Source organism: Egretta garzetta, unplaced genomic scaffold, assembly GCF_000687185.1.
Source record: "Egretta garzetta isolate BGI_Z169 unplaced genomic scaffold, ASM68718v1 scaffold41, whole genome shotgun sequence".
In the NCBI taxonomy this organism is placed as follows: domain Eukaryota; kingdom Metazoa; phylum Chordata; class Aves; order Pelecaniformes; family Ardeidae; genus Egretta; species Egretta garzetta.
Window position 1 is genome coordinate 1,702,559 of NW_009258755.1, and position 26,568 is coordinate 1,729,126.

The following is a 26,568-nucleotide window of genomic DNA, read 5'->3' on the forward strand; positions in this document are numbered from 1 at the left end:
TCCTGACCTGCACAGCTGAGCTGCCTGTTCTGGGATTTGAGCTTTCTTGTCAGTTTGTGAGAGTGGGGGGGAAAAAAAAACCCAAAAAACCCCACCCCAAACAAAAAACAAAAGAAATCCACCAAAAAAACCTCTGCTCTTTCAGTCCTAGCTGCAAATATTTTTGGGATCAAACTTGCTTTGTTCACTTTTAATTCCAGATCAAGATGGAAAGCAGCAGTGAAATGTACTCAGGCTCTCCAGGATTCATACCCGTCTTTAGTTTGGGTTAAAGTTTGGGTGAATTGTTAACTTTCCTGCATTGGCTTGCTTTCCCCATTGTAGAACGAGAGCACCTTACTATTGGATCTGCAGATGATGACTGATTTCTAGCCTTATGGTGGTACCCTGAACTCAAACCTCAGATATTAACATCATCAAAGTCTCAAAAACTGCAATATGTGTTTGGATTCAAACCCTAATGTTGTGACTTGTGTTAATTTAATATTTTTGAATATATCAGCTGAGGCTATCTTGACCTTTCCAACACTCTAATTTTGTTAGGAAAACACCCACTTGCCCTTGTTGATGAAATAATTTAAATGAATTAAACATTACAATGCTTTTGTCCATCTCTAGCTGTACAAATCCACCCCCTTTTGCAGTTAGTGTGATGATTTATTGAAAATAAAATGGTCTTTCTAGTATCTTGTCCTCACAACTACAAAATCCCATCTGATCTCTTGTTAACAAATTGATCACTCTTTTAATGGTTTTAAGCTTTGAGTTTGAATCTTGGTGTCTGAGTAAACCACAGAAACCAATGGTCATGCTAGTAATTCCCTGAGACTCCATTTGTCTATCACTGATCTTTTTACGTGTGCAATCACCATTACACCGGGAAATGCATGGGGATGGGGTAAGCATCAGTAAGCCACCAGTTTTATGCCTATTCTACTCATGAAAAATACCTGTGCTTTTTTACTTTCTTATTGCTAGTTCAATGCTGATCTTTTTAACCTCTCCTCACCAGGTATGTTTCTAAAATTTTGGAGGTGGTTGTTTGCAAATTAATTTTCATCGGGCTTGAGATAGCTTTCTTTTGGTGATTACAGCAGCCTGCAAGAGCTATGAATGGTAGCAATTTGGCTGGTTTCTTGCCTACAGGTTGAGAAGGTGAATGGTGATGATTTGCAGCTTGGAAAACTGAAAATTCTGGTAAACAATTTTCCTCTTTTTTTTTTTTTTTTAGTAAAAGGAAAAAAAAAAGATGAATGATTAAAAAAATTTAGATGTAAAGAAATGCTTGTTCTTTCTACAGTGATTTTTTGCAAACACCAACCTGAATCAACCATTTGCAATGTTAAACTATAAAGTTGAAGAGAACATGTAAATATTCCAGGTATTATTTACTATTTAATAGGAAGCGTTGGGGGGAGTGTGTGGATTTTTTGGGTTGGTTTTTTTTTTTTCCTTGTTTTGCATTTTCTTTTAGGAGCCAACTAAATCTAATGCGGTGTTGCATTGTCTGAAGTAACTGAACTTTCATTCGTATGAGTAAATAGTCTCATTCCATGCAATAGGAAATCCTTTGCAGAACGGTAGCCTAGTTTCACTCCTTAATCATACTTAAATAGGATACCAAAGGCAGTGACATCATCTTACATCCCAGAAAAGATAGAATGGGATAGGGTGGGATTTCTTTGAAGTATCACAGTGTCTGCTTTAGTTGCGTTGCCATTAAGCAGTTTATTTGAACAAAACCAAGACCAGGTGATTCACGTAGGGGGATACTTCCTAGCCTGTCTGCAGGTTCGGTAAGTTTTTCACAGCTCAGTGAAGTTACTGTGGCAGTAACTTGTAGCACTTTTTAAGTACAGATCTGCGTGCTGCTACGATGTGAAGGTAAGGTACTACTTACTGTTGATAAAGATGAGAGAACTGACATGGGGAAATCTTCCTTATTCACCTAAGCTGTACTTTGGTTTAATTACCTTTTGATAGTTGTTACTCAGACTAAAGTCCGTTTTAATGGTAGCACCTCCAAAAGCATTTCATGTCAAAAGACAGTTTTGGGGATTTGAAATTTACCTTTATTGTTTTTCAGTAGATCTGATCTATGAAGGACAAATTGCCAAAAGAGGCAAAGGAGCCGTCTTCAGCTTGTACCTCAGAAATGGAGACAAGACCTTAAAAATTCTGGCTGCAAGCACGACAGTTTCAGAACTTGCCTAAGCAAGAAAAAATGATTAGGAGAAATAAGAAACTTGCATCTTTTTGTTTAGCAGCTTAATTCTTTCCTGTTTGTTTGCACTCCATCTCATTTCTGAAGGGTTTCCAGGCTGTGGCTGGATATTTTCATCAATCCTGTTCAGAGTTGCCAATGTTTTCTTAACTGAATTTTTTAACTCTTCTAGGCAGTCAATGGCTCTGCCACAGACAAACCCTCTCAAGTTTGGATTTCTTGCTATTTAAAGGTGCAATACAGATAACTTCAAAAACCTGGAGATTTCTTTTGTTTGACAGACTCTGCAATATTGGAGAACAGTCCACAGAAAATCCCCTTTATATAATATTGGACATAATTCATGGAAGAATCAAGCCAATAAACCTGCCATAGCAAGAGAGGCAGCTTCCCAGCTGCGCTCCATCCCCTTCTGCATTGAGCTGGGAGAACGCAGGTGATTAGTTTTGTGAACATAAACTTACACAGTTGATATCATTTTGGGACATAAGTCATTGCTGGTACACAAGCCCTTTGTTTTGAGGCAAATAAAAATGAGACATTGAAAAAATACAAGTTAAAGGATTTACACAACCCCTACAACTTTGAACTTAACGCTTTACAGGAAAGGACAGGACTCAACCCAAATTATGCTTCAGTCTTTCCTGCATATATGTCAAGTATTCGCTGATGTTTGTTGAGGGCTGATTCCTCTGTTTTCATATGTACCCCTTCTGCCCCAAAAATGCAGGACTTCTCAAGTGTGTTGCTAACTGAGGACTTACTGTGGCCTCTCCCTAGGGATCTGGCATTTTCAGGTCTTGTAATTTCAAAGGGGGGAAAAAAATCTCTGTGCACCTTTTTTGTTGTATTACATGAAAGAGAAGTATTTTAAAGCCAACAAATTAAAGATGGGTATAACAAGATTGTCCCTTGTAAAATTAGGGGGATGGGTCTGGCTTGTGTCCAGCTGAGCTCTTCAAAGTTTCTCCCTGTTTTGACATATCTAACAAAATCCTACATATTGCATAAAGCTTGGAAAGTATAACAGGAAATAATGATGTTAACAAAATAAGCCAATAATAACTGAAGTGCAAATTTAAACAGGTGGTGAAGCTAATATTTTCCTAAACCAGGTGATGAAGCTAGTATTTTCCCTCTACATAGTACCTATGTACGCAGTGTGCTGCTTCTCTTCTGATTAATTTAGGGGGAGAAGAGTTATAGCCATCTATGCCTTTAAAAATCAGGTAAGTGGGATCTCTTGCCATGATAACTGAGTGGCCAGAAAAGAACAACACAATGGTAGTGCACTTTAAGTTCAAGTCCTACCGAATGGCACTCAGTTAAACTTTGGATATACTGCCTAGTGTTTAAATATGAACTACTCAAAAGAAAGATACAGAAGTTTAAAATAACAGCATGCAGATTTCTTTATAGAATTTAAAGAATGAAAAACACTTGAAAAAATATCAGCAGGCAGGGGCAGGAAGAACAAACGGTAACCAAATTGGTTCCTGTGACAAACCATAACATTTACTTTAAAGCATCAGCGTGCTAGTCAGTAAAAGTCAAGCTACTACTCTTTTAATAGATCCCAGGCCTTCTTAAACTCACTGGTCTGCAAGTATTACACAGGTCAAGAGCAGGTCAAAAAGTGAAAACCCATGTGAAAGTAAACTTTAAATATCTGCTTTTGAAGAGCTATAGCAGACTGTCTCCTCTATAGTAAATATACTACTTCTGTTTGCATGGCATTATACAGTATACTGTACTTAAAACATCATACTTTCTGCATCATTTGTTCAGCTAAGAATTAAAAAGCTCCTTCACTACATTTTTACATAAGCCCAATTTATTTTACTCTTAAGATTTTGGGGGATTTTTAAAAGATTGTAATGGGATTTGGCTAGATTTTTTTTTTATGGAGCATATCACAATTATTTATTGTAATTTCCATTCCATTTACCAGATCATGTCTCTGAGTTAAAGACATCTTTTTTAACTATGTGTGTACAAGTGCACATATGCAGGTTGGATTTCTAGTCTTGCTGCCTGAAAATAATATAAGACCAAGATCCAGGGAGCTGAAAATAAAATCCTGGACTTGACTGCAAAATTGCAGACCATACTGCAGTGATACAAGACACATTTTATTTTTTTTTTTTTTTTTTAAATCCCTCTTCCTTTTTCAGCATCACTGGGATAATGTTTTGTGGGTTTTTAATTTTTTTTTTTAAAGATTTAAAAATATCAGTGTTGGATGTTGGCATTTTGAATTCCTGGTCTGAACCCTATTCAGAATTGATGTCATCTTTGAGCTGAAACTCTTCTTTCCCCACACACTGAGAAGACTCTGACTCCCTGTTTTGAATTTATTTGCCTAGTAGAATGGGTATTAATTTGGCCTGCAATACACTTGCTACAGCTTTTGCTGAAGTGAAAGGTCATACTCTGGAGCTGTTTTTCATTTTGCTTTATATGTGTTAATGTAATACCTTATGAATTACCCTGGCGTTTTGTTCTGACAGCTAAAAAGCATAATCATTTTTCCTTCCAGGAGGACTGAAAGAAAAGCGATCATTCCTATTTGGGAGATGATTTATTTAGGATCTTTTCCCCTCATCTTTTGCTCCTACACCTATAAGTAGTGAGTGAGACTCTGGCTCTGTTTAAATCAGTTAAGGCTCCCATTGATTTCCATTGGGCCAGGCTATTACTAATTGTTATTTTAGTTCTTGGGGCTACCCTTGCATGTGAAATCTTTGCCAGCTCAATAAAATATCACAAGTCTGAACCGATCTGAGCTGTTGTTTTGCTGTTCCATGAGGGCCCATTTCTGCGGCTGTTTCGGAGGCAGAAGTCCCATTAAAGCCAGACTTTCAAAGATGATGAGGCTAAAGAGGAGGAAAAAACCATCAACTCTGTCTTTTGTGAAGTTGTCTTCAAGTTTGGTACAAATTTGTGCTAAGCATATGCCTGAGATGAGACAACAAAACGTGAAATTGTAAGTGATGGCGCTGCTGCACCCTGCATTCGAGGTTTCTGTCTTCTCTACCTTCTGCTCTCTTGGTCTTTGACAAATGCTGTGTGTTTTGCTTATTTGTTGGAAAGGAGAAGATTGGATGGATATCTATGGAAGTGGATATTATGCCAGAAAATGTACGATTTTGACTTCTGCTTGTTGCCATTTTTGAGAGCTGTGATGCTTCAAATGTTTAAAATAAGCATGTGTGCAGCTGAAAATTACATTTCCAGAAACCAGGGAGGGACTTGAAGCTTGGGCAGAAATTTGGGTCAGTGTAAAAGAGCTTTGCTCTATGCTCAGCAGCAGAGAACAAAAAACCAGAAGCAGCCATAAGTGGATGAATCAGGACTGCTGCACATGACGGCTCTGACAGAGGTGACACTTGCCTGCCTTCAGTGCTTTTGGGGAAAAAAATCCAACATTAATTTTGTTTCTCCAAATGCATGAGTGCAGAATGGAAGTTCCCATGTAAGTGTTGGGAACACGATGAGGAAGAAGTTCGTTCTTAGGAGACAAGTATAATTTATATAATGAGGTCAGCTCCATTAGTTTTGCACCTTTTCACTATTCACCCTAGCCCTCCTTTAGATATTTGTCTTTATTTTTTCCCAATGAAGCTAAATCTTCTTTTTAATGTCTGTATTACATCAGGTTTTTGCCATTTTGTTATAGAGGATGAATTTGAAAAATATGAGTAAGATCCATATCAACGTGTAGGTGCTGCATGTGGGCTTTTGTGAAGGGAAGGGCTGGTAAAGTGCCAGCTGGGACTCAGGAAATTGTTTCACCTCTTGGCTCCATCATAGATATTTAAGTGCATTTAGGTACTGCTCAGGTCAGTGCATTGCAGAACCTAAGTGATGTAGGAACCAAAATATCCCAGCAGAAAAGGAATGTGATACATAAAGTGGAGCTTGGAATTTGAATGCTTGAGTTGAGCCTCATGCCTCTGCAACCTCTGCACAGCGGCTGCTGAGCCCTGCGTGCTTACAGACTCTCCTGGCAACATGGTGGGTGACCTTAAATTGCCCAAGTGTTTACACCTATCCAGAAATATGTTCTCACAGACAAGCTTGGTAGTACAGGCTATGCTTGAGTAGGATTAGAAAAGCCCTGGGGCTACAGCTGAGCAGGGGTGCTCAGGTGTGCTCTGGCACAAGCAGGCTCTACCCAAATTGCAAGGACAGCACGATCTTTCCCTCAAATCTCAGGCAGGAGGAGGCAGAACTGCTGGCAGCAGCATGCAGAGGGGCTCCTTGTGCCATGGCTTGCTGGTCAGACCCCCTTCCTCCCTTCATGGAAAGGTAGCTATGATTCTTCTCAAAATCATAGAAAAGTTGTGAAGATAACTAGCCCTTATATATTCTTCATTTATTACAGCACCGAGAGTCACGTCAGTCACACAGCATTTCAGCAGTGCCCAACATCTAGGTGCCTTTGGATATCTGATTGGAGTAACCTTTAGAAAGTACCTGATTTTGGAGAACACATCAATCAGGCTTGGATGGAAATGCAAAAATAAGGACAGAAGGAGTCTTTAATTGCCTCTGAAAGATGAAAATTGTCAAGTCTCAGTATACACATGTGTGCATGGACCAAACCTCCCATACTACCCATGTTAGACTGAGGAGTCCCAAATCTGGTACCCGAGTCCAGCACAGGTCCTTATAAAAGACTTTGCTCTGTCATAATGTGGTTGGCTTTTATAGTTTTTTTTTGTTTTTTTTCTTTTTTCTAAGGCTGGGTTTGCTGATGCTACATTGGAGCAGCAACATGGGTTTATACCATGCTAATGTAGCAATAGGGGTGTGTGTGGGGAATCCATGCAGGTACTTAAAATTCTTTTTCTGTAAAAATTATGCTTGAAGTTGACTTTGTGTATTATCTTTCCAAAATTTTGTCAGCGACTGCAGTTTTTAAAATAGAATTATTTAAGTAAATGTACATATTTTAAGGCTGTTTTTGTCCAGGTTTCCCAGGGCGGCTGCTGGAAATTAGGGTTAGTTTCTCTGAAATATCTCTGTGGCCAGTGAAGCTCAAAATTCAAATGCTCTATTTTCCTTTTCCCTGTTTACTTTTTCCTCTCTCTTCTTTTCCTACCTGTTTTTCATTCTTCCTGGACTAACACCAGCATAAAATCGGGCACTGAAGAGTGAATTGTATATCCTTTTCCCTATCACCCCGCTTCTGTGATCATCTAGTTCATAGATGTTTTCAATTACTCTGCTGTTTGTTTTGCCTTATGATCTTGCACAGTCAGTATTTAGACAGTGATGCAATGTATGTACAATCCCTTCAGGTATTTAACAATACCTCTTTACACATTGCCAAGCCTCTTCCCCCAAATGTGCCTTGAACACCCTTGTAGCACAGAAGGCAGATTAACTTTGAGAAACTACAATAATAAATTTGAAAAGTCTGTACTTTCAGGTTCACAGTTGAGGAAAAAAAAAAAAGCCAAAACAAACAGATCAAAGAAAAAAAACCCCAAGCCAACAGCTCTACTTTATAGCTTATGAGTGTGTTTTACCTAGCCTGGCTAACAGTTTTTGTGTTGAAAATTGGAGTGTGGGCTGTTTATTTCCAGGGATCTAAACATGTGTATTTTTATAACTTCTCTGCTGTCATAATGAATTACCAGCCATAAGCTGTCCTTTGTTGGTTTTGGTGAAAATCAAATGAAACCCAGCAGGAGCTCCCAGAGTGCATTGTCCAAGAGTGTAAAAATGCTGTGTTGATGACAGATCATACTGTTTTTATTAAAGCTAAGAACACTGACTTTACTTTGCTTTTTGACCCTAGTGCTTTACTGTCAAGGTGATTTTATTTCTACAAATTTTCCTTCGGCAGGCCTCATCAACGATTCACCATAAAACATTAGACAAATTTCCATCATCTGTATATGATTAGAGCAGGTTCTGTTGTGCTGCTCGCCACAACTAACGCGATGTTTTTCAGCTTTGTCTGAAAAGGAGTCAGTTTACCAGCCTTCATTCATAACACAATGTCTCCTTGTTTCGTACCAGTTTTCTTTGGTTCTTTTTAAGCTGATAAGGACATAATTGAAGGAATTTTAATGCATTATTTGCTAAAGACTGCAACCAATTTTTCAATTCCACTGTCTAAAAAATGTTGCCTTAAAAAAAAAAAAAAAAAAAATGCTTCCAAGCAAATGCCCTGACAGATGAACAGGATGCACACATGATGATCTGCTGTGAGAAAAGCATGGGTTTATCAAAATACTATTGAGACAAATCTTCCTGAAATTTCCCAAATTAAACACGCAATGATAGTGTAGACTTTTGTGTAGCCACTTTCAGATTCTTTTCCTGTAAGAATTTCATAAGCTACTAATAATCAAATCCCATACTAAAACCAACCCCACATGGAAATCAGAGTATTTAACTATCCTGCTGTAAATTTTTCACATCTCTGTTTACTGAAACAAATAATTTAATGCATGTGTATTAAACCAATATTTTTATTCTTTTCAAACAGAAGTATTTTTAGAATGGAAAGTTTTTCCACAAAGCCCTTTTTTTTTACTGACTAGTTGTTCAGCAACAAGTTATTAAAAAAACTTCCCTGAAGTGTAGCTGTGAGATAGAAGAGGAAGAGCAGAAAACCTTGGCTTTATTTTTGTTTTAAATCAATGTGCATGATGTAGTCTTGTATGTTAAAGAAATGAACTTGACACAGATTTATATACAGTTCTCCCCGATGTCTGGTTTAGAATTAAACCATCCTTTTCTTAAAAAAGATAAAAAGACCAGCACAGTGAAGCTTTCATGGTGACCTGGAGTTTCCTGAAATTTAGGGTTCTTGGATTAGAGGTTTTTTTTTTTTTTTTTCTGATCTGCAAAGAACCCCAACAATTCAGACTCGCAGTTCTGGACCAATTATTCTCTTGTTTCTCTTGGTACCTTTGGATTTAAGTACTTCATGGCCAAAGCAGCGCACAGGTGCTCTTGTGCATCTCCTCACACCCACACGTACACCTCAGTTTGGCATCTAATACAAGCTTTGAATCAATATAATTTTTCTCTTGCTGAGTATTTTAGGTTACTGAGTATTACTACGGTCTGCGCTGCTCCAGAGAGGTATAGATCTGCTTACAGATTTCTTTACAAAATCACTTATTTTCTTGAATGAATACTTGATACAATACTGTATGCTTCAGATTTTTTGTGAAAGTTTTTCTCTCTATATTGCTAATTGTGGTACAGGAGAAGATACTAGTGATTCATTTCAGAAGACTTCAAGCTCCCCTAGGGCGGCACCTGTGATTTATGCGTAGCTTTTTTCAGATGCGGCATTTACTGATGATGGCTTTTCTCTGGCAGCCTCCTCTGACGTATTTCTCCTCTTTGCACAACCTGTTTTCACCACGATGAAGGAGGGCGAACCTTAAAACCCAGGGATGAACCAGCTTTAGGAAGAACTACTTCTCAGAGTTATTTTATTGGTAAAATTGAGCAAATACACATGAAAGCAGACTTGATAAAAACAGCAATACAATTTTACAGGGATGATTTGGCACTGAAATCCTCAAAAATGGTTCATGGCAAACTTTGCAGAGCAGCCGTATGCAGTAAATTAATGTGTGGTATGATCTCATTTTTACAGTCCTAACTTGATATCTGTTGGCTTCCTCCATCCTGGAAGACTGTCACTGGTAAACATAGTTAAATGGTCACTAATATGATGAAGATCTTTAGCAAATTTGCATTTTGGCAACTAAAATGAAAATACCGATGTACTGAGGTAAATGTATAATAAGAGATTGATTGCACAACAGCAGACTGAATCTTTGCCTGCATTAGGAAAAACTGCACGTGTCAAAAATCAATGCAAGTTTCAGATGCCAAATGACTTGTGGACTGGGGCTGTTTTCCTCTGCGTTAGTCAGCCTGTGAGTTATGTCAACAGGAAAGCCAAGCATTTTACACATTTTAAATGGCTGGCAGAAACTATGCAAAGCACTTTTTAGACTGGAAAAACAATTTTTCTAGATTGTTTCAAGAAGCGCTAGGTCTTTTGTTTTGCTGCTTGTTCAACGGGTGCAAACTGAAACATAAGAGGTTTCAGCTGAATGTGAGGAAAAATGTCTTTACTCTAAGGGTGACAGAGCACTGGAACAGGCTGCCCAGGGAGGTTGTGGAGTCTCCTTCTCTGGAGATGTTCAAAGCCCGCCTGGACGAAGTCCTGTGTAGAATGCTCTAGGAGAGCCTGCTTTAGCAGGGGGGTTGGACTGGATGATCTCCTGAGGTCCCTTCCAACCCTTGTGATTCTGTGAAGGCAGACTGGTGCCTCAGACCCCGTGGATTCAAACAAGCACTTACGCTGCAAAGGGCGTTTAGAGGAATGGTTTTTGGAATGGGAAAAGGCTGAAAACGTTTCCCCTGCTCATTGGCAACAAATACCTTTTGGGTCAGCATAGGCAGGAAGTGTTTTGCCACACATGTCCTCTGTTGCTCAACCTCACAAAGTTCACCCATGGTTTTGAGGATCTGTGTATGCAAAAGAGATTGACCAAAACTGGAATTGGAAATAAGCTAGCCTCCGGAAAGCTGGGGGTAGGAGGTTTTTTTAAGATTTAGATACTTTTTATGCTGTGGGGTCAGCTGGGAAAGTGTTACGGAGCTGAGGTTTGGAGGCAAGGATGCACATTGGGAGAGAGGGGCCAGATTTTGGGCAGTCAGGCTGGGCAGTCTGTGGCTGTCACAATGTTTTTCTTCTAGTGCTGGGGGCCCTTCATCTGGATGTGGGGTTTCTTTGTCTGAGGTCCCCCATATAGGGGAGCATCCAGTGCCCGCTTCCTTCTGCCCTCAGCCTGAGTTGTCTATGGTTTAGAGCAAGCACAGGGGGAGAAGACTTGTATTATGTGCTTCTAGCTCTGGGTGAACAGCTGAGCCAAAGGCTCAAAGCCTCCCCTATTTTCTAAAAACCCACCCACTGGAGACCCATAGTAATTTTGTTATTAACCTTTTAATTTGGTCTTTTCCCTGGGAGGAAAGAATCTGCCTTGGAACAGATGTACCGCCTCGTTTTTTCCTCTGGTTTCATTTAGTTTACATTTTTTTATTAACTAGAAAATCTGTGATATAGTAATTCATTTTGCAAGTGAGGGTGTTGCCATGCTGCATTTCTCCTTTCCCAAGTCAGATGCTGAAGCCTATCCACCAAAACCCAGTGGTGACCAGGAGTTGCGGTTTCCCAGGATTATTGACATCATCTTCCCTCTTGAATCAGTGCTATCTTGTCTCAGGTAAGAGGTATGGGCTCCCAGCTCCTGCCACATCTGTGTCTCGGGGAGACATCAGAGTTTTTTCCCCACCAGTGATTCCCACAAGGTGCTCAAGGCCACTGAGCAGTTTGGCTGCTCTGAGGGCATCTGTGCCCTGGCTTGGCCCCTGTGCTGCCTCCTGCTCCGACCTCTGCCAAAGATGCACTTTAACAGCATTGCTGTGGAAATCTGGTCCGTACAACCCTTTGGCTGTTTAAAGTCCACCCTTAGGCTAGTTTTCTTTTTCTAAGAAATGAAATCTGAGGTAACGGAGTAGTTGCTATTCTGTTTTAGTAATATAACAAAAGAAAGTCTTGTGTCTTTCTTATGAAATTGGAATTAAAATTCATATTTATTATGCTAAAATATTTTATTTATGTCATATTTCAGCAGAAAAAAGCGGAGCTTCTGAAGAATGCTACATTGTAGTTAAATCAACCACTTAAATGCAGTTACATCTTTGTGTTTTTAATTTGTCTACCGGTAAGAAGCTGGTAACAAAAATTCATACCATCCACTTACATTTTCACTGTGAGATTTTCAAGGCTCTTTAAAGACTGACTGCCTAATCTTATTATGGTGTGCTTGTAAATATATAAATATGGAAATACAGAACCTGACCTGCAAATTTGCACATGCAGAACATTAAATATGAAACAGTCATGTAAATTTGAGATGAAGTGTGTGTCGAGTAGTCACATGGGCCCACCATGCTGTGTTTAGGAAACCCACCAGTCACCCCAGCAGTATCCAAGATTTGCACTGCTGAGTGCAGGAGAATGGCTTGGTATATCTTATTTCTGCTCTGGCTCTCTGGGATGGACAGATAAAATTAGCAAGCGATGCAGAGGATTATAACTGTAAGTGGGTATTTTCTGGGATATTTTTTCACTGCTGACCACATCCGTGAGGCTGAACTGGGTGCTGGGATCCACAGGCATGGACAACTTGTATAAGTGACTCCATGGCAAGGCCACTCACTCAAAATACGTGTTCAGAAAATACCAAATCCTTTGATTTAGTATCCCCATTCCTGCAATTAGGGCTGCCATGCTGGTCTTCTGCAAAAGCACCTCATCTCAGTAATCTCATAATCCCATACATCTATGTGTTAACATAGATGCGTTACAGGAGAACCAGGCTGGATGTGCGTATGTATATCACAGAGTGGCAGTTACACCTTTGAGTATAGCGTCATGCAGCATTGGCCATATCTACGCCTCTCTGTGAAATGAGCGTCTTCTAAAATTAGCTTAAAAATAAACTTTGGGGGAAAGAAGGTCTGAGGTTAACGTATAACTAGTAATTTTGCTGGGCTTTTGTAATTCATGTGTTTTTAGTTCCCAGTTTTGTCTTTGTGGTTCTTTGATAATCTGTATTTTGTAAATAAAGGAAATAATTTGTAAAATGAGGGAACATTTTCTTTCACAAAAAAGTCATTTTGCAGTCCTGAAAGATGTGACAATGTGTAGAAGGCATTTAATTATGCTCTTTGATATTAATGCAGTATGTACATTGTATAGGCTGTGTGTATGAATATGTGTATATATATATGAATATGTGTATGTATGTATGAATTACTCCTTTCATCTTGCTTAAAGGAAAAAAAAAATCTCAGGCTCTATAGTAGGTTGACTTTGGCTGTGTGCCAGATGCCCACCCAGCCGCTCTCTTGGTCCCCTTTCTCAACAGGACAGGGGAGAAAATAAGATGGAAAAGCTCATGGGTCAAGATAAAGACAAGGAGGTCACTTAGCAATTACAGTCATGTGCAAAACAGACTTGATGTGGGAAAAATTAATTTATTGCCAGTTAAAATAGAGGTGGGTACAGAGTTGGACAGTGAGACACAAAGACATCTCCCCTCTGTGCTGGAACTGGCTCTGTCCAGCATGAGGCAGCCTCTGGCCTCTTCCCACAGAGGTCCCTGGGACTCCTGGGCAGCCTGATTTCCCCTAGAACTTCCCAGCCCCCTGTGGGCTCTCTCCCAGCGAGGGCAAGGGCCAGGTAGAGGTGGGCAGCGCTAGGGACAGCCGAAAGGGGAGTTGCGGGCAGGCTCCACCTTCCACGATGGATCAGCTGCTCCCTGGCCTGGCTTTGAGGAGCAGCAGGCAACACGTCAGCCGAAGCTGAGCACCAGCCGCAAGCTTCCCAGCGCTGCTTTTCCTGCACGCTCATCGGCCTCAGCTAGAGATGGCTGCAGAGGCACCTATTTGCCTGGCCTCGGCTAATCCGCTGTGGTTTTTCATAGCCTTGCTTTACGGCATCTGTATGTGTCTTTGTTGCAGTGGAAAAAGTAGAAGGTAGAATCTGCTCCTGCCCTGGGTCTATCCCCTCCCCCAGCCCCGATCCTCTCATTTTACTTGTCTCGCCCTGTGAACTATCACAACATGTACGGGATCCAGTAAGCAATCTGTCTTAGAGATTTTACCAGTCTCACAATCATAGTGTCTCCTGGCCAGGTTCAGCAAAGCATGTAAGTACGTGTTTAATTTTAAGCACATGTTTAAGTCCTATTAGTATTAATGGGAGTAAAACGAGGGCTTATATTTAGGTGCATGCTTAAAAATGATTTATTGAGGAGAGATAAAATTAAGCCTGCGCTTAAGAGCTTTGCTCATTCAGAGAGTGGAATATTTACATTTGCTCCAAACACATGTTCAGGTCATTAGGACTTGTGATATATACTTGGTGATTTGCTACTTTTTTGTTGTCTTGCAGTTGGCTGAGGAGAGACCAAGGTGGACCAATGTGATACTTTACTGGCAGATTCTATTTAAAGATAGTCCATGGAAAAAAAGAAAAAAGTGGTTTGTTGTACAACAACCTGGATAAAAGCTGGTGGGTTTTGGTTTCATTCCTCTGTCTCTTTAAATCTGGATGTTGGGGCCAGGTCTGCAGCTGGGCCATGGCGAGCAGGGTGCTGGGCTGCAGGGCGCTCTGCCTCTGGGAAGCCTCCACCGCCAGTGCCGCTTTGGGGCTTGCAGGTACTGTAACAGGTTTTAAGGTTTCATGGCTTGATTTTTTTTTTTTTTTCTTCTCCCTGCTGTTGCGGCTGAAGTTGCGCGTGCAGAAACACTAGTGATAAGTTTTGCCTGCGAGCGTGTGTGTGGGGAAGCCGTGGCACACGGTTGCCTAATGGGAAACAGTCGGGTTCGCTCTGCTATATTGCAGAGCACTTACTGGAGGAGGTGAATACTTAGGCAATTAAGGATAATGTTTGTATGCTTGCTTGTTGGGAGAACTGGAGTTTCTTAACATGTTTTGACTAGCTTGGAGAGGAGATTTTATTGCAGGCTTTAGAAGAGCGTGCTGTGGATGGTTGCTCATGTAACTTCTCCGCTGCTAGTTCACGATCTTAATGAAAATCTGAGCTTTCCTGTGTTTTTTCAGTAAAAGCCCAGCTCTTGGAGGCAAGTGGCAAGGGTTGACTCACAGCTTTCACTGTGTAAAAATACATGTGCTAGAGCTTAGTGTTTCAGAAAGAAGGGGTTAAAATGTGAGTTAATGAATCTTTTCAAAACTGGGATTTCAAAAGTTACTGTAAAAGAGACCAAGTTTTGCTCCTACCTTATGATTTCTTTAAAGGTCTCTTTCATGATCCGAGGTTCCCACTCATGATTTATCCTGAATACTTGGGGTTTGGCAGTACCCTTGCTGCATAGGACCGAAGGCATTTGATATACTATTTGCTTCTGTTGATTCTGAGGAGTTTAAAATATATGTTTAGTTTAATGGTGCAAAGCAGTGATTGGCTTTCTGGAAGGCTTCCATAGCAAACTGCGTCTCCGAATGTGTACACGTGCCCCTGAAGCCTGCTCATACAGCCCTGATCTGTGAGCGTAATGCATGCGGGAGCACTGAGCTGCCAGAAAAGCAGACATTCACGAGCATTGCCATAAACCATATTTGCATATCAATCATTCACACTTGAACGTGGAGGTTAGTAACCCTTTCTTTTTGAGCTGGTGTTCTCCGCGGTGTGTTCTGCTGTTATGGCTTTGATCTGTAGAAAAGCATGTTTACTTTTTCAAACACAAAATAGTAGTTCCCTTTTAATTGGGATGTGTAACTCTGCTACAGTAAAACAAAACAAGCAAAAAAGATTTGAAACAAAGAGCTAATATTTTCAGATGAGGGCTGTCTTTTATCACCAAGAAAAATGTGCTCCTCGAAGACTCAGGTTAGTTAATATCTAGATGGGTCCACTCCACCTCAGGCAGGTTTTCTTTCACTTGCAGCAGGTGCTGAAAATCTGAGCTTGTTGCTTGCAGGCCTTAGGACCATAGAGAGCTGAGATGATAAATGTGCACACATCTGCCTCGTTTCATCTAAGGAAGCACCTTTGGCAAAGGCAGCATTGCTTCCTGAAAAGCAACTCGTGCACCGGATTTATTTTGCTTGTGGCCTCTGTTTACAAGAGCTTTACAAAGCTTTGCAGGCCTGTGGAAGTCACCTACCTTTGCTCAGGAAACTCGTAGCTACTGAAACTGAGGACACCATAAGCATGTAGTGTTGTTCACAGCGTAAAGGCTTGTGATCCGGGGGGACGCCGGGCTCTCCAAAACCTGCTCAGCTGTTAGCTACGCGTCACCTTAGGCAAGCGTCCTGACCCCTGCTTGCCTCACTCACCTGACTGTAAAATTGAGTAAAGCAGAACCTCTTTGAAAAGCAGATGATGTATCTGAGCGATGTAATCCTGAAGCTGTTGTTCTCAGCCTGTGTGTTTGGTGTGCCAAGTGTATTTTGACCATTTCTCCCGTCCATTTAAGGCCAAGGGTAGAGCAGAAGAGGAATGGGGTCATTGCATAAAAATCAGCCAGCAGGACCCCCCTCCACAGGTGCACAAGAGAAAAGTTGGGGGAAGGCCTGAATTAGCACGGTGGGTCAAATTCTTCTCTGGGGTAAAGGATTGATATTTCTTTTTCGTAAAGAAAACTCAGTGGGAATCAAAGAGAAGAATCTAGCACAAGCCCATAGTGAGCTGGTCTGAATTTTCAGTGAACGTGCCTGGGTTATGTGCTTGCATCCCTTATTTTTTTTCATTTTTAAACATAGCTTGTGGGCATGAATGGTCACATAAACAGGAAGCCCTGTGTGTCTCTTGGAGACAGGCCCCAGGAAGGGAATTTTCAAGTTTCTTGCAAAAGGTTACATCACATCAGCTTAGAGATTGCTTTAAGACTTGGGCCTGAAATTGTTCGTGTGTGTGTTTCGAAAATAAAGAGTGGGATTAAAGAAAAGTTTAATCAAATTTCACAAATGTCATCACCATCACAGCTTGAACACGGTTAGCTAGGCACAGGCACAGATGTTATCATCTTTCAGTGTGCTGTTGCCACTGGAATTGTGGTGTAAGTTTAGGACCTGGTAACAAAAAATTGCTTAGCAAACAGCTCTGCAAATAGCCCTTGCTGCTGGGCACACCCCATCAAGAATATTTGTCGCAGATGTGAAATGAGCAGAGCAACTTGATTTAAATTTCTCCACTCATTTGGTTTGACATCAGCAGCTTCTGTGTTGTTGGGATGAGTATGGGATTTCTTTCCTGATATAACATGGCACCGTTCTTTTTTGTTTGGTTTCAATGTATTTTAACGTAATGAAATAGATGCTCAGAATGGCTATTTCCAGTTTTGCATTAGTATAGAAATAAAGACGAAAAGGTCAGTAATTAGCAATTAAGTGCAGCAATGAGATTTGGAACTAGTACTGATTGTAATAATGTACTAAAGTAATACAACACTGTAAGCAAAAGCATGTTATTTCTGGTTAAGGGTGAAGAGGCTCTGTCAAAAAATAGTAAATAAATACAAACTCCACAAAAAGACCCCAAATACCCATGGTGGTTATAAACCAACTTTTAGAGCAGCACTTCTGGTCTACACGATGGCCTTGTTCTAACTTTCACCTATTTAATTTCACGTATTGCAGGTTAGTTACATCTCTTCATTTGGCACCTGCTTTCTCCTTTAACGGCAATTAATGCCCCGCAGCTGGACCTGCTGGCTCCATAATGGGAGGACCATCATGTCCAATGGTGGTTGCCTCTAAATGCAGCCTGCCTCCTTATGCCTATTGCCTTTAAGCCCCATAGCGTATGTTGCTCTCTTCTGAACGGCCCCAAAGTGGTGGCAGTCCCCTTTGCTGAAGCCACGGGCTCCCTTCCTGGCTCCCATCCCAGTACTCCTTTCCTGCCAAGTGGTGCAGGTCTGTAAGGGTACGGGGCTGGGCTGGGTTAACCCTGTGCCTGGCTCCAGCAGGGATGTGCCAAGGGTCCGAGCTGGGTTATGCTCGGCAGCGTGCTGCTGCATGGCTGCTCTCCTGAAGACCACAGAGGTTTTGCCAGTTTTGGAGAGAGCTAAAAATTGTCGTTTAAACTGACTTCAAAGTAGAGAGGAAACCTCCCCCTGCCTAGCTCTCTTAAATTATGTTGTTACATGTCATCTAAAATCATCTTCCAGTATCTTTAAATATATTACTATAGATATACTTTCTATAGTTATAGAAAAGGCAGATATATTTTTCAAAACTATATATGCCTGTGCCTATATATATGAATATATTTGGACACCTATGTGTACTTTTACTATCTTTTGTTATACAGCATGAATATATTCTTCCAGAAAATCCCTGTTATTTTTATTAATCCTTGATGATGAACAAAAGTACATATTTTAAGCACCTTTTCTTTGTAAGACAGGAAATTGTATTTGCTTTTGCTCATTGCTAGCACCAATCTATTCTGATGGATCTGTGACACAGATAGAAAGCAGAAGCATCTTGAGTACTGACTTCTACATTTATTTTCTCAAAGCAGAGGGCAAAGAAGCTAAACATTTAAAATGCATGGATTCCTCTGAAAGCTTTAAACCTATTAGGGCAGATGCACGGCAACTTTGCACACAGATTGCCCCCAAAGTAAGTCTTGATTTTAGGACTAAGCCAAGCTGGCATGCAAGAGCAGTTGCTGTTGATCTTTTATACTAATTTTGGATTAATTGTGATCTACAGCACTGCGTAAACATGCTAACCTAGTACTTCAGCTTCACCACAGCTAAACATTAATCCTTCTTAATGCTCTAAGTCAACTTTTAGTCCTTAGCAGAATTTACCTTAATCTCTGGCTAGGAAGCTAACTGATTTACAAAACATAATCCAAGGGCTCCAGAATCTTAAGGAAAATGTGCAGAGAAGCAATTCACCTATGCAGAATAATATGCTTCTCTGGTATCCTTCCTAAGGCAGCACTGGGAGTAATTCATCAAAAATATCAAGACCTATGGTATAAAGGTTTCTTTTCCTTTTTAAATGATAAAATACGTAGATAATTTCAATTCACCACACTACTTTTCTTACTTTTCTCATCTCTCTCTATCTGCATTATTGATTGCTACAGAAAATGGGCAAATGTAGTCTTATTAATTTGGTGAAACACTGTAATGCATTTTTATTATTGTGGATGTATTTCCTCAATGTGGATAAACAAGTCTATGGTGCTGAAGTATTTGAATGTCACTATCGGCAGACAGTTCTGTTGTTCCCTGTTTCTTGTCAAACTGAATACAACTTCCAACAGCCAGAGCTGTTATCCTCTAGAATTGAGGTAGTGAGCCCCAGTGGCCTGGTAAGGGAACTGTAGAGAAGACGGAGGAGAGATTATGCATCTTCACCTCAATTTTGTGTAGTATTTTAGTGAAGCTCTAAAAATCAGTTCACCCCAGAGCCTCTTGATGGTGTTTTGGAAGGTGGTGGGCATTTTGTGGTGTTTTATTTTTGTGGAGGGGTATTTGATAGCTGGGGAAACCAGCTGATGGCAGGAGTATATGAGGAAACCACGTGTTAAGGGACTGGATGTTTTGCAGCAGGACTGGGAGAACTCCTGCATGAGGAGCAGTTAATGCTCCAGACTGCTGTCACCCAAAATGTAAAGACTGAGAAAGCAAAGGATGTAAGAGCTGCATGCAATGAATGTGGAAGAGCTCAGCTTGGTGGTCTTCAGGCTCTTGAATAGTCTTATTCTGGAGCATTTCAAAAGCTGGGCTGTCCTGGAGCCTGTCTGCTTACTCAGGATCAGGGTTGCTTTCAGTCCTTGCTGTGAACACCCTGCTTATGGTGTCTGGAAGCTGCTTGATTCCCTTCCACTGTGCTCCCACACTTTAGTTTCCTCCCTCTCCTCTATTCTCTTGTGTGCTGATATTCCCTAGTCATCTGTGATTTTTCCAGGATAATTTCCTAATTTTTAGTCCTAGCCTGACTATTTTGTTAACTGCATTACATATAACAAGCTTACAAACAAGAGCATGGTCCATGCCAAGGAGGCAGGGGAGAGAGCATGTAGTGATGGCCAACACCTCACCCCCACCTAGTGAAGCATTCTCAAAATAAGTGAGGCATGTTCATGCTTTGGGAATCTCTCCTTGAAACTGAAGGAGAAATATTTGCTGAGTGCTGTCTTGTTTGTTCTTGACAGCTTTAATTCTTGACCAGATTTCTGTCCCTCACCTAACAGTGAGAATCCAGCTTTCACTGAGAAGATTCATAAAAAATTTGGGTTTTATATAATATTTCTGAGCAATTTTTTGAGATTTGAATAGGAGACAGCTGTGTCCAGGGTGACATGGATCAGGGGCTTGTGATTCTCTCTGCTCGCTGGCAGAGGAACAGGTTGAGGTTTAAGCAACCTGAAGACTGCTCTGCAGTGTACCAGCTGAGTGAGACATGACCCCGAAAGGGACAAGCTGCCGGGCAAGACAACTTCTGCTCAGTCTTTTCTGCAGGGTGGCTGCCGGGAAGGTGTTGTGAGAGCGTCACCAGCCGTCAGGAGGGTGCTGGGCTGGGAGTCCCCAGCAACAGGGCCCGTATAAGTAGCTGTTGCACACATGCCAGCGAGCAGCGGGAAGGGTGCTGGCCATAGGAGCTGCTCCTCAGGGTTCAGGTTACTGAACTAAGCTGGCAATGGCCCGGACCTATATTTAGGTCTGGAATCTGTACCAGTGTGGTAGAAAGCTCATGTACACGCCATCCTCAGGTAACCCCGCTGGCCGTCACCCCGAGAAAGCCTCCTGATGGCTTTTCAGGGTCCAGCAGTGAGTAGCGTTCCTCCTGCCTCTCTCTCCCACGTGCTGGGAAGCCACACGGGTTATTTTCACCTCTTCGTACTCTGCGTGCACTCAAGGGAGGCTCCTGAAAAGCCCCTTGTAGTTTCTGCCCAAAGGCTTCTGAAATGGCTGTGTTGAGGAAGAAAACTGCCCGTGCCTGGGCCCGGCACACCTTGCCCCTTACAGCTCCATGTGTGAAGTGGAGGGGCTCACACAGATCACCCCCAGCCCAGCCTCAGGCAGGGAAGCCACCGACTGCTACCTTCCCGCTGGCATGAGGGGGTGGAGAGAAATGGCAAAGAGCTTTAATTCTCTGCCCTTAAATCCAAAGAGGAAACGGGGGTCTCTCAGGCGTTTTGATTGAACCAGGTGCAAAACTTCAGACCACTTTATTTGGGTCATTTTGTGGTAGATTTTAGTGCTTTGATGTTTTATGGGTGTACCACTCTCTGGTCTCCTTATTGAGTGAGTTTCCAGGAAGGCCAGGGAGCAGGACTTTTCTGCAATGGGCTGATCTAAGTATTTAAAGTATATGTAGGTGTCCTGGTTTCCAGTAAGTTTTCTTTACTGCAGCATTTGAGAATCCTTCCTTCCATCACCTTTTTACACTTTGCTTTACCCTGTTCTCTGGCTTGCTAACACACCTGACAGGAAAGGAAAATGATGTAATTTTAGGGAAATCCCTTCAGAGCTGAGCACAAATGGACTTGGATTCTTTTAACTATATCTGCTTCTCTTAAAATGGTGTAAAATCCATGCTGATTGTTCACAATCCTGCATTTACCAAAGCTCTAAGTTTTCAAACAAAGAAAACCAGATGGTTAAAGTCCAAGGCTTGATAAGTCTCCTTCCTAATGTTTTGGGCTCTAACCCAAAATGTTGCGACTTTGACATAAAATTGGCAGGAGAGTAATCCATTTCCGAAGCGGTGCCTTGAATTAATTCATTTTTCAAAACGGGTTTCTGCCCTACATTTGCCTATTCAAGCTCGTAATGATTTTAAAATAGCAAAATAGTCTGATTTTGTTGCTTTGGTAATTTTGTTCACCTTTTGTAAGCTGGGCCGAGCACTCTACTGCCTAGCAGAGTAAATTCTTATCTGCAGGGCAGATATGGACATTGGAGAGAAGTGGTCATAAAATGCATTGTTTTAGATAATGAAGGTGTTGATAGTAGTTATCAAAATGATGTGATTTACAGATTATTTATGGTCATTTTTTTCTTCACATGTTAGTAGATTTGGAACTTTTTGCACTCCTGATGGAATCACCTGGCATGGGTTTTATGGCACAGACTGCTTCATTAACTGATCCCAAATTATTGCAGTGGATTTTGGAAGAGACCTCATTCAGTCATTAGAAGGGAGATGAGATGCCTGAGATTGCAGATGCTATGGGTCAGGTGTTTAGATAGGCAAATCCTTTCCCTGCTGGAGCAGAATCTAGGGTTGGGAGGCGTTGCATGAAGCTGGACAGGGAGAAAATTATTCCTTCTGGTCCTGGAAATAGGAGATCTCTGGGGAGAGGTGGAAGGTAGGCTTGGGAAACAGGTGCATTGAAGAAAAAGGAATCTGAGAGGAAATTTCATCCCTGTATGTTTATAGGTTCTGTCTGGAAAGTGATTTTGTTTTGCGAGTGGATCCAAGGAGAGCCTGGGAATTCAGGGTAGCCCAAGGCAACAGGGCTTCTTTGTTAACGACTGCCTGATTTATTCCTGGATACGTTCCTTGTGTTTATATCTGACTGTTGAAATTCATTAATTGTATTGCTTATTGGACTAATTTATGTTCTCCAAGGCCCGAGGAACCCACAGCATGTTAAATGCCCACATGGCTCCAATGATTGGGATGACTGAAGGGTTGTTTATTTTCCCCTCTTGGGTTTGTGTTGCAGTTGTCACGCTGTTTGCCAACACTAACCAATTTCTGTGTGCTGCTGCTCGCACAAATTCAGCGCCCTTTGAAGCAACGAGGGCAGAGATGCCACTTTAGGAGGTTAAGGTCTCGTTTGAGAATTGAAGGCATCTTATGACTCCACAAACACTTTAATCTGAGGGAAAAGAAAGTCTCACCACTACTAAATGGGCTTTACAAGACCAGTCTCATAAAGATTTCCTGGCAGGGATGCTGCTTATTAATGAACTCAGTTTTCATTTAATTCGGCTGGAGCTCCTCAAGTCTGCGAAGTGCCAAACGAGGCCCCACAAGCTTTACTTCCTCCACGTTAAATGACCCTTGAGAAGAGGTGCAGAAACGGATCTGGCTCCCGCCACCTCATAATCTTGGTAGCTGTAAATCTTTTCATCATGTACTAGAAGCTTTATCAGAAACAGCATGGAGGCTCAGGTTCTTCTAATAGATACTTGTTACCGAGACAACATAATTAGCCATAATGATTTTTTTCTTTTCTTTTCTTTTTTTCCCCCCAACTTTCCTTAGGACCACTGGCCACCCTATCATAAACCATGTTGTCTTTGCAATTTACTGGGGACTAAGGCTGGCCTTTTTGGGGTATTTGATTTTTGCTGTATGAGTGCAGCAACTTGCATACAGTATGATGCAAAAAATACTGATTTTTACACCTTTGTTAAAATTTCTATGCTCTGTTTCTGCAGGCTGCTTAAAGGGTTAAAAATAAGAACAGAGCAAAAGTGAATGCAGCATGGTGTACCTCCACGCTCAGGTTAGGCTCATGAATGGTTAGTAATCGCATTACATTTCCTTCCCGAGTTTGTGCAGGTGACAAATCTTGTCTCTTAAACTAAATACAATAATAATTATAATAAATAAATAAATAATAATCGTAGCTTGAATTATGCCTGTAACATCTAAATCTTGATCACAGTGACACTTCAGAACTGAAGTTGCTAGAAAATAAACCCCTTGCTTGTATAAAAATGCTGTGGGATATGTAGCCCACATGGAATGGTTGCTTAAGGAGAAGAAAGAAAAGTGCCTCTACCTTTTTGACAGGCAAACATATTTTACTATGTATAACCCAGCTTGGCATAATCACGTTGATGTCTGCATCATACGGTGGATGGGAAAGGGTGGCATGTGAGTTAAGGAGGCAGATGTAAGTGCCTGATCTGTTGTGCATCTGCAAGCCTCTGTCACCTTCCCAAAGTCCTTCCATGTCAATAGGTATTGCTAAATGCCACTTCTTAAAGAGATCTCTTAATATTTGTATTTCTGGCAGCTGTACATGATTTAAAACAGGGATTTAAACTCTCATTTTTACCATTTACAAGCACATTCACTTTAACATGGATCACAAATACGAGAATGTCACATCTGCAAATTGCGATCTTTCTCCCCTTTAAGGGATGTTTTAATATAACCAATGCAAAAAATGCAAAAAGCATTTTATTCCTCAAGGAAATGAAAACGTGTATGAGAGGGATATGTAATGTATAGACTTATTTTGATAATGTCTGTATTTGAGGGCTATGTTGCATTAGCAATATTAGCTTAAAGTTTTTGCTTTTTTTTGTGGTAGCAGTAGTACTACGGGGACAGGGGCGGGGAGGAAGACATGTCAATATGATGTAAAGCATTCAGTATTTTCTAACTTAACAGGTAACAACGAGGTCATGCAACCTCTGAATTATTTAATTTGAAGGAGATTTCATTATGGAACTCTTCTAACTGCAGGTATTTGTGGAAATACCTTGTCATCCTATTCCTGGTGTTTCCAGCAAGGCTTATTTGTAGGGGTGGTGATACCACAAACTTCCAGTAAGACCAAATAAAAAAGGATTAAAAAATGACAAATACCTGTGATAAATAGACTCTGGTGCGTGGTGCTAAATCACACTATCACTTGATTAGACAGAGGGTGTGAGGGTACTGACCAGTTTTGTTTGAAAAGGCATTTTGTTTGTACAGAATCTAAAGGTACATCCACCGGTGTGTATTTGGCATACATTTACTTTAAGTTGGCTTAAGTGAAAATAAGTTGAATAAACTATGTAGTGTACAGTTTATAATATTTAGTTTTACATATACATGCAGATTGGTAAAAATATGTGTACACACAAGTGAAGTGCTATGATTAGCTGACAAGTTGAGGCACGATACAACACTTAATGATGGCTAGTAAACCTCTAAATGATGTCAGTGTATCACAGAGCACTTTTCATGATATTATCAGCAGTCATTAAAGTTATTTATTGCTGTCATCATGCATTTCTGTTACCCGTGGCAACTTGGCAGAAAACATATTGCTAGCACAGCTGATGATAGATTCAGTTTCAGATTTTTGGTTATGACAATCTGAACATCTTAATGGTATTTTTATGCTTACTGGCAAACTGTGCTTCTCAAGACACGCTGTATTTCAGATACAAAATATAAAAATAAATAAAGCATTTATGCTTCTTCCACACTGCATAGCAGCAGCTTCTCCCCTTTAATAAAGAACAATTAATCTGCAGATTTCAGGGTGGTCTGTTGAGATGAGAGAGCACCACTGGCTCTGTTTTACAGATCTGGGAAAGTGAGACAGAGGCGTTTGCATGTCGAGTCGGTAGAGGGGAGACAGCATCCTCCAAGAGGGAGCACTCAGCTCCGCCGGGGTGTGGCTGATGGCGCTGCGGCTGCCGTCCTGCATGCGTGCCCGCTGCTTTTGAGGGCAACTCGTGCCCCCTTGTTCCTTTGACTCTCCCATTTGCCAAAAATGACAGTGCAAGGCAGCTAAGTTGTTACAAACTTATTCCAGCGTTAAACTCCAATCATGTTGCTTTTCAGGTAACACGTGATATTTATTCAGAAAATCTATTGCATGAAAGGAGATCTCTATTGCATGGAGATGTGCAGATCTGCTTTTTTCCATGAGTGTTTCATTCGGGCTGGTTGGTGAAACGTAACGAGTCCTGCTGTGTGTGCAGGGTGCCAGCTGTAGCTGTTCTTCCACAACAGCACTACTTCTTGAGGATACTTTGAAATTTTGGTATTTAACAATAAGTCCCTGATTATACAGGGGACTGTAAAAAAAAAAAAAAAAAAAAAAAAAAGGAAACACACATGCACAATTTAGTGTAGAGGTTTCAAGAGGAGGAATTTCAGTTCATTTCAGTTCTGCACATGCGTTGACGGATGCTTTCATTCTTTTTTTTTTAATTTTATTTCTCTCTCTGGTGAGATTAGTGCACAGCTTTTATGGTTTGTTATTTTTGGACATACTGCTGAGAGACACTGGCGTCTAAATTTATTCTCCTCGATAAAATTCTCTTTCTTGACCCTGAATATGGGATGGGGGCGGGTTTCTCATTAGCGGGCCCCCAGCCATAGTGTGTACATGTGCAATACGGTAAAGCTCTGGCAATGATATATTTGCAGAATATGGTTCCTGCATGAGACAGGAGCTATGAAATGCCTGAGGAGAGCCCAAGTTCAAATGGAGTTTGGTATTTTCACCTGTCATTACATCCTGCAGAGCTTTAAATTCCTTTGAATTTCTTCCTCTTGTCGGGCCGTGGGTCTGGCTGGCGCTGCAGGCGCAGGTGGGGGCAAGCCAGGGAGATGGGCACGCGCTCCCCGTCGGGCATCAGGAGGGTCTCCACGCAGTTAGTAAAGCAATGGGTAGGTCACGTCTGAAATGCAGTTCCATGACCCTACCAAATCATTTGGCTTGATTCATGTTCAACAAAAGTGTAATTTACGCTCAAGCAACATGCTCATCTACTTAGAATAAATACAAATTATTCTGGCTTCTGAGTTTTGACATAGTTTTTGAAGTTTCCTTAACGTTATTATGATCAGATGAACTTAATTACAGAGTACTTTACATATACTCATCTGGTAAATGTCATACAACAGACAGAGTCAAAGGGAAGGTATGCAGGATTTTTGGTCTCCCTCTTCTTCTTGTTATGCTCCTTTATGTTGCCACTGAGCCTTAAGCATGCCTGTCTGAGCTGTTCCTCCTGTTCAAAAAAGAACAACCCCTCTG